Genomic DNA, 8,587 nt, shown 5'->3' on the forward strand with positions numbered 1-8,587 from the left:
CAAATAACTAAGTACTTTTTGATTTACTGCTTTTTACAAGGCACGATGCAAAAGAAAGTTCTCTTTAAGTTTGTTTTATGTAGAATAAGCTGATGAACAATACATAGTTTGAGACACTAATAAATCTACAATATGTGCTTCCTAATCCACCCCTCATGGGGCCTGCCTGCTCCCACCCAAGCATCTTCTCTATTCCTTTATATTTGGTATGCTTGATTTAGCTAAGCTGATAACTGAAACATAGAAAAATATTGGTAGAATAATACAATTGTATTGATTCGAGAAGAATTTTTGGACTTTAACTAAAACAGTCTTTCCATTTCCTTCTCAGCTTAGAAATTTAGGTAAAGTTATTACCTGGCTTTCTGGAGTAGTTAGCAATAATTTCACACGCAGTTAGCAATAATTCTAGAAGTCCTGACTTCCAGTTAAATGTGTAATTGTTCATGATTATGGCCTACCAAATGTCCTATAAAATGTTAAATTGAGTTCATATACTGTAAGAAGAAAGATAATTGAATTGACAACAGGAGAACACTTTAATAAAATCAGTGTAGTTAACATACAGTGTTACATTACTTTCAGGATTACAATACAGTGATTCTACACTTCCATATATTGCTCAGGGCTTACCAAACAGCGTACTCTTTATCTCCTTCACCCATACCCCATCTTCCCTCCCACCCCCTCTGGTAATCATTTATCTGTTCTCTGTAGTTGAGAGTCTGTTTCTGGTTTGTCTCTTTTTTCCTCTGTTCATTTTTTTCCCATTAAATTCCACATATGAATAAAATCCTATTTGTATTTGTCTTTCTCTGACTGGCTTATTTCACTTAGCATTATACTCTCTAGCTCTATTCATGTCATTGTAAATGCAAGATTTCAATCTTTTTTAATTGCTGAATAATATTCTTATATCTCTCTATATCTAATCATCTGACTTCTTTATTGATTCATCTTTTGATGGGTACTTGGGTTGCTTTCATAATTTGCCTATTGTAAATAAAGCTACAATAAATATAAGGGTGCATGTATCCCCTTGAATTAGTGTTTTTGTATTCTTTTTTTTTTCTTAAAGATTTTATTTATTTATTCATGAGAGACACAGAGAGAGAGGCAGAGACACAGGCAGAGGGAGAAACAGGCTCCATGCAGGGAGCCTGACATGGGACTTGATCCTAGGTCTCCAGGATCAGGCCCTGGGCTGAAGGCGGCACTAAACCGCTGAGCCACTTGGGCTGCCCATGTTTTTGTATTCTTTGGGTAAATACCTAGTAGTGTGATTACAGGATCCTAGGGCATTTTCATTTAGTTCCATTTTTAATTTTTTGAAGAAGCTTCATATTGTCTTCCATAGTGGCTGCAACAGTTGCATTCCCACTAACAGTGAAAGAAGGTTCCTTTTTCTCCACATCTTTGCCAACACTTGTTGTTTCTGGAGATTTTGATTTTAGCTATTTTGATAGGTGTGAGGTGATATCTCATTGCTGTTTTGATTTGCATTTCCCTGACGATGATTGTTATTGAGCATGTTTTCATGTATCTATTGGCCCTCTGAATGTTTTCTTTGGATAAATGACTGTTTATGTCTTCTGCCACATTTTTAATTGGATTACTTATTTTGTTGTTGTTGTTTGTTGAAGTGTATAATTTCGATCTATATTTTGGATACAACTCTTTGTTGGATACGTCATTTGCAAATGTCTTTTCCCATGTAGTAGGTTGTCTTTTAGTTTTGTTGATTGTTTCTTTTCTGTGCAGAAGCTTTTTATTTTGATATAGTCCCAGTAGTTTATTTTTACTTTTGTTTCTTTTCCCTAAAGAGATGTATTTAGAAAGATGTTGTTACGGCCAGTGTCAGAGAAATTACTGCCTATAATATTTTCTTGACTTTTTGTGGTTTCAGGTTTCACATTTAGGTCCTTTATCCATTTGGAGTTTATTTTTGCATATGGTGTAAGAAAGTGGTCCAGTTTCATTCTTTTGCATGTAGCTGTCTAGTTTTCCCAGCACCTTTTATTGAAGAGAGTGTCATTTTCCCATTGTGTATACTTGCTTCCTTTGTCAAAGATTAATTGATCATATCATTGTGGGTTCATTGGGGTTTTCTATTCTAATCTATTGATCAATGTGTATTTTTGTGCCAGTATCATACTGTTTTGATCACAGCTTTATAATGCAACTTGAAGTCTGGGATTGTGATGCCTCCAGTTTTGTTGTTCTTTTTCAATATTGCATTGGCTATTCAGGGTCTTTTGTGGTTCCATACAAATTTTAAGATTGTTTTTTCTAGTTCTATGAAAAATGGTGTTGGGATTTTGATAGGGATTGTATTAAAGCTATAGATTGCTTTGAATAGTATAGAGATTTTAACAATATTCGTTCTTCTAATCCATGAACATGGGATGTCTTTCCATTTGTTTTTGTTTATAGTTTTCAGAGTACATGTCTTTCACCTCTTTGGTTAATTTTATTCCTAGGTATTTTATTATTTTTGGTGCAATTGTAAATGGAATTTCTTTTTAATTATCTTTCTGGGGGTGCCGAGGTGTCTTAGTTGGTTAAGCATCTGCCTTCAGCTCGGGTCATGATTCCAGGGTCCTGGGATTGAGCCCACATTGGGCTCTCTGATCAGCAGGGAGCCTGCTTCTCCCTCTCCCTCTTCCTGCTGCTCCTCCTGCTTGTGTTCTCAGTCTCTCTCTGTCAAATAAATAAAATCTTTGAAAAAATATTTATCTTTCTACTTCTTCATTTATTATATAGAAATGCAAAAGATTTCTGTACATTTTGTATCTTGCACCTCTTGAATTCATTTATCAGTTCTAGTAGTATGTTGGTGGAGTCTTTAGAATTTTCTTTTTTTTAAGTTTTTTAGAGATTTTATTTATTCATGAGAGAGAGAGAGAGAGAGAGAGAGAGGCAGAGACATGGGCAGAGGGAGAAGCAGGCTCCCTGTGGGCAGTCCAAGGTGGGACTCAATCCCAGGACCCCGGGATCACAACCTGATCCCAACCTGATTCACAACCTGAAGGCAGTTGCTCAACCACTGAGCCACCCAGGCAACCCAGGGTTTTCTATGTACTGTATCATGTCATGTATAAATAGTGAAAGTTTTATTTCTTCCTCACCAATTTTGATGTCTTTTATTTTTTTTCTGTTGTTTGATTGCTGTGGCTAGGACTTCCAGTACTATGTTGAATAAAAGTAAAGAGAACGAACATCCTTGTCTTGTTCCTGACCTTAGGAGAAAAATTCTGTTTTTTCCCACTGAGTATGATATTCGCTATGGGTTTTTCATATAAGACCTTTATAATGTTGATGTATGTTCCCTCTAAACTTTGTTGAGTATTTTGTTTTGTTTTTTAAGATTTATTTTGAAATAGAGAGAAACTATGAGAGAGAGAGAGAGAGTCAGAGGATGGGCAGGGAAAGAATCTTTCAAGCTGACTCCCCACTGAGCATGGAGCCCGATGCAGAGCTCTATCCCATGACCCTTGAAATCTGGACCTGAGATGAAACCAAGAGTTGGACACTTAGCCAACTGAGCCACTAAGGTGCCCTTGTTGAGGGTTTTTATCATGAATGGATTCTGTACTTTATCAAATGCTTTTTCTACATCTATCAAAAAAAATAGTATGCTTTTTATCCTTTCTCTTATTGGGGTGATGTATAATGCTGATTAATTTGCAAATATAGAGCCACCTTTGCATCCCAGGAATAAATCCACTTTATCTTGGTGAATGATTTTTTTAAATGTATTGTTGGATTTGGTTTGCTAATATTTTGTTGAAGATGTTTGTATTTATATTTATCAGAGATATTGACCTGTAGTTCTCTTTTTTAGTGATGTCTTCATCTGATTTTGGTATCAGGGTAATGCTGGCCTCACAGAATGAATTTGGGAGTTTTCATTCCTCTTCTATTTTTAGGAAAAGTTTGAGAAGAATAGATATTAACTATTCCTTAAATGTTTAGTAGAGGGATGCCTGGGGAGCTCAGTGGCTGAGTGTCTGCCTTCAGCTTAGGGCATGATCCTGGAGTCCTGGGTCCAGTCCCATATCAGGCTCCCCGATGGGAGCCTGCTTCTCTCTCTGCCTATGTCTCTGCCTCCCTCTCTCTCTTTTTCTATGTCTCATCAATAAATAAATAAAATCTGTAAAAAAAAAATGCTCAGTAGAATTCACCTGTGAAGATAGCTAGTCCTGGACTTTTGTTTGTTGGGTGTTTTTTGATTACTGATTCAATTTTAATGATTGTAATTGGTCTGTTCAAATTCTGTATTTCTTCCTGCTTCAGTTTTGGAAGGTTATATGTTTCTAGGAATTTATCCACTTCTAGGTTGTCAAATCTGTTGGCACACAATTTATCATAATGTTCTCTTATAATCTTTTGTATTTCTGTGGTGTCAGTTGTTATTTCTCTTCTTTCATTTCTGATTTTATTCAAGGCCTCTTTCTGTCTATCTCTCTATCCTTTCTTTTTTCTTTTTCTTTTCTTTTTTTTTTTTTTTTTTTTTGAGTCTGGCTAGAGGTTTATCAATTTTGTCTATCTTTTCAAAGAACCAGCACCTGGTTTCATTGATCCATTCTATTGTGGTTTTTAGTTTCCATATCATTTATTTCTGGTCTAATCTTTATTATTTTCTTCTTTCCACTGGTTTGGGGGTTTTGTTTGTTCTTCCTTCTCTAGCTCCTTTAGGTATAAGTTTATGTTAGGTTGTTTGAAATTTTTCTTGTTTCTTGTGGTAAGGCCTGTATTGCTATAAACTTCCCTCTTCAAATCACTTTTGCTGCATCCCAAAGAGTCTGGATTGCTGTGTTTTCAGTTGTTTCTTTTCATGTAATTTTTTATTTCTTTTTTCCAAATTGACTAATTCATTATTTAGTAGCATACTATTTAACCTCCATGTATTTGTAGGTTTTCCATGTTTTTTCTGGTGATTGATCTCTAGCTTCATTGCCTTCTGATAAGAAAAGATGTATGGTATGACTTTGATCTTTTTTAATTTTCTGAGATTTGTTTTGTGGCCTAATATGTGATCTATTCTGAGAATATTCTATGTGCACTTGCAAAGAATGTGTATTCTCCTGTTTTATGATGGAATGCTTATGAATATATCAGTTAAATCCATCTGGTACAGTACGTTATTTAAAGCCAAGTTTTCCTTGTTGATTTTCTGTTAAAGCATCTGCCCATTGATATAAATGGGGTCTTAATGTCCCTACTATTATTGTATTGCTATGCATTATTTTCCTTTATGTTTGTTAATAGCTGTTTTATGTGTTTGGGTGCTCCCATGTTGGATGCATAAATATTTATAGTTGTTATCTCTTCTTGTTGGATTGTCACCTCAATGATTATTTGGTGTCCTTCTTTGTCTCTTGCTATAGTCTCTGTTTTATTTTTATTTTTAGATTTTATTTATTTATTCATGAGAGAGAGAGAGAGAGGCAGAGACATAGGCAGAAGAGAGAAGCAGGCTCCATGCAGGGAGCCTGACGTGGGACTTAATCCTGGGTCTGCAGGATCATGCCCTGCGCCGAAGGCTGTGCTAAACAGCTTAGCTACCGGGCTGCCCCAGTCTATGTTTTAAAGTCTATTTTGTCTGATAAAAATATTGCTAGCTTTCTTTATACATCCATTTTCATGATCAATGTTTCTCCACTCCCTCATTTTCAATCTGCATGTTTTCTTTACGTCTGAAATGAATCTCTTATAGGCAGCATAAAGATAAGTCTTGTTTTTTATCCATTTCATCACTCTTTGTCTCTTGATTGGAGCACTTAGTCCATTTACATTCAAAGCAATTATTATAAGCAGGGATTTATTGCAATTTTGTTACTCATTTTGTGGTTATTTTTGTAGCTTTTTTCTAATTATTTTTCTACTCTTGCTCTCTTCTCACACAGTTTGCTCATTTACCTCAGTGATATACTTAGATTCCTTTCCCTTAAATAAAGGGATCTTTTGCTGATCTATTGCTGGTTTTTAAATTTGTGGTTATCATTAGGCTTGTATAAAGCATCTTCCTGCTTTATAGGAGTCTATATAAAGTTGATGATCAATTGAGTTTGAACCCATGCTTTACTTCTCTCCTCCCTGCGTTTTAGGTATATATTGTCATGTTTTATGTCCTTTTATTTTATGAGTCCCTTGACTGCATTTTACAGATATACTTATTTTTACTACCTCTGTGCTTCCTACTTTTCTTGCTCTTACTTATGGTGTTTTTTCCACTCAGAGTCCTCATCAATGTTTCCTGTAGGGCTGATTTAGTGGTCATGGACTCCTTTAGCTTTTGTTTGTCTGGGAAATTCTTTATATCTCTTTCTGTTCTGAAATATAGCCTTGCTGGATAGAATATTCTTGGCTGCAGATTTTTTCTTTCCTTTCAGCACTTTGAATATATCTTGCCATTCTCTTCTGGCCTGCAAAGTTTCTGATGAAAATTTCACTTATTGCCTTATGGGGTTTCCCCTTTATGTAAGTGTCTTCTTTTCTTTTTCTGTTATTAAAATTCTCTTTTCCACTACTTCTGCCATTTTAATTACTAAAAATTACATTTTAATTACATCCTTGGGTTGATTTTGTTGGAGGTTCTCTCTGTATCCTGGATCTGAATATTTTTTCCTTCCCCAGGTTTAGAAAGTTTTCAGCTATTAAGTTTTCAAATGAATTTTCTCTTCTTTTCTCTCTTTTTCCCTATAATGTGAGTATTATTACATTTGATGGAATTGCTGAGTTCCATAAGTCTGTTCTCATTTTGCATATTTTTTTCTCTCTCATCGGCTCAGCTTGATTACTTTCCATTGTTCAGTTCTCTAGGTCTCTAATTCATCTTTCTGTTTCCTCTAGCCTGCCATTTATTCCATCTAGTGTATTCTTAATCTCATTTATTGTGTTCTTCATCTCTGATTGGTTCTTTTTAAACTCATTATTAAGGGTCTTGCTGATGTCTTCCACTCTTTTCTCAAGTTCTGTGAGTAAAGTTATGATCAATACTTTAAATTCTCTATAAGATATATTATATCTGCTTTGGCTAGGTTTCTTGTTATGGTTTTGTTCTGTTCTTTATTTTTGGGACATATTCCTCTGTCTCCTCATTTGTTCTAACTCTCCGTGTCTGTTTCTGAGTGTTAAGGAAGTCAGCTACATCTCTTGCTCTTAAAAGTATGGCCTAGTGCTTCAGAGGTGTCTCCTATGTGTGTTGTGTGGGCCTTGCTTTTGAGTTTTGACTGCTTTTCCTTCAGTCCAGTCATTTGGCTCTTTTTCTTTGATGTGGACAATGTTTGGTCTTTGTGGTGTTATTAGGGGTCCACCTTGGGTTTGACTTGATTCAAACCAGGCATTTGCCAAGATTTAATAGCAGAAAATTGCAGGGTACTTTCTCTGTATTATCCCCTGAAAAGTTTTCATTTGTGAGCAGGGCCTACAATCAAACCCATAGTCTGCCCCCAGCCCACTGCTGGGGCAGCTCTCTCACTGGTATATGTGCTTGTCTCCTTTTATTCCAGGGCATGTATCATTTTAGAGTGATGTTGGCCTGTACTGGGGGCTGTTTGCATACTGCCAGCCTTGTGGCTGTAGTTTGAATGGACTCTGCCCAAGAATGTATTGGAGCAGACATGCCACTGGTTCTGGCACTGGCCAGAGTGGAGTCCAAAGTTTTAACAATGTGCATACTGGCCTCCTTGCAAAATGATCTGCCTTAACTAAGGCAGATCTGTAAAGCATATATGGGCAGGGCACAAAATTTTAACAAAGTGTTTGTTGGTCTTTATGGGACCCACTGCCATCATCAAAGCTGGCCCAGGGTCCTAAAAGTGTGTGGGAGCAAAAGACTGAATGTTGGCCAGGTTTGTGCTGGTCTTCTCAGAGATGCCACCTGTGGTGCTGAGACTGAGGCAAGATTACCTGGAAAGGGCAAATCTTCTGAAGCAGTGTGGATGGGTGGATTACTGTGGGTTAGGGGTATGTGTATTAGAAAATTAGGCACCACACTGGTTCCTGGGGGTGGTCATTCTTTATGCTGAGGGAAAATGGCACCTGCCAGCTACTCTGTTCCTGGGGAAGTCCAACAGGAGAACACTTTTAAAGCTAATACTGCCACTAACCAGCTATGTGACTTTAAAACAACCTCTTCATCTAACTGGATTTCAATCTCCTTTTTATGTAAAATGAAAAAAAGTACAATCAATAGATATTCCCAAACAGACTGTGCTGACATTCCATGTATATGATGCTTTATACTATGCCTTTGGAGAAAGGAAGAGGCTGGTTCTATGATCTCTTCTTTTTTTCATGAAGGCACAGAAGTTAAACCTCATCTAAGTGACTGAAGGAATATCTGGTAGATAAGAGACTAGGTGATATATATATATTTTGTCTGATTATTGCTCTGCAGAGCCTCAAGGAATCTCTGTGTGATTATATGAGCTTGCCTTTTTTACACTGTACTTACACAGGAATTACAAATAAATGAACAAAGGAGATTTGAGAAGGGCAACCCTTCAATAATTGTTCAGACAGAGACCGCCCAAATAGAAAACACATGCTATTTCCCCTCTGCCTGACCAATTTGGCCTTC

Source organism: Vulpes vulpes, chromosome 8 (assembly GCF_048418805.1).
Source record: "Vulpes vulpes isolate BD-2025 chromosome 8, VulVul3, whole genome shotgun sequence".
NCBI classification, from domain to species: domain Eukaryota; kingdom Metazoa; phylum Chordata; class Mammalia; order Carnivora; family Canidae; genus Vulpes; species Vulpes vulpes.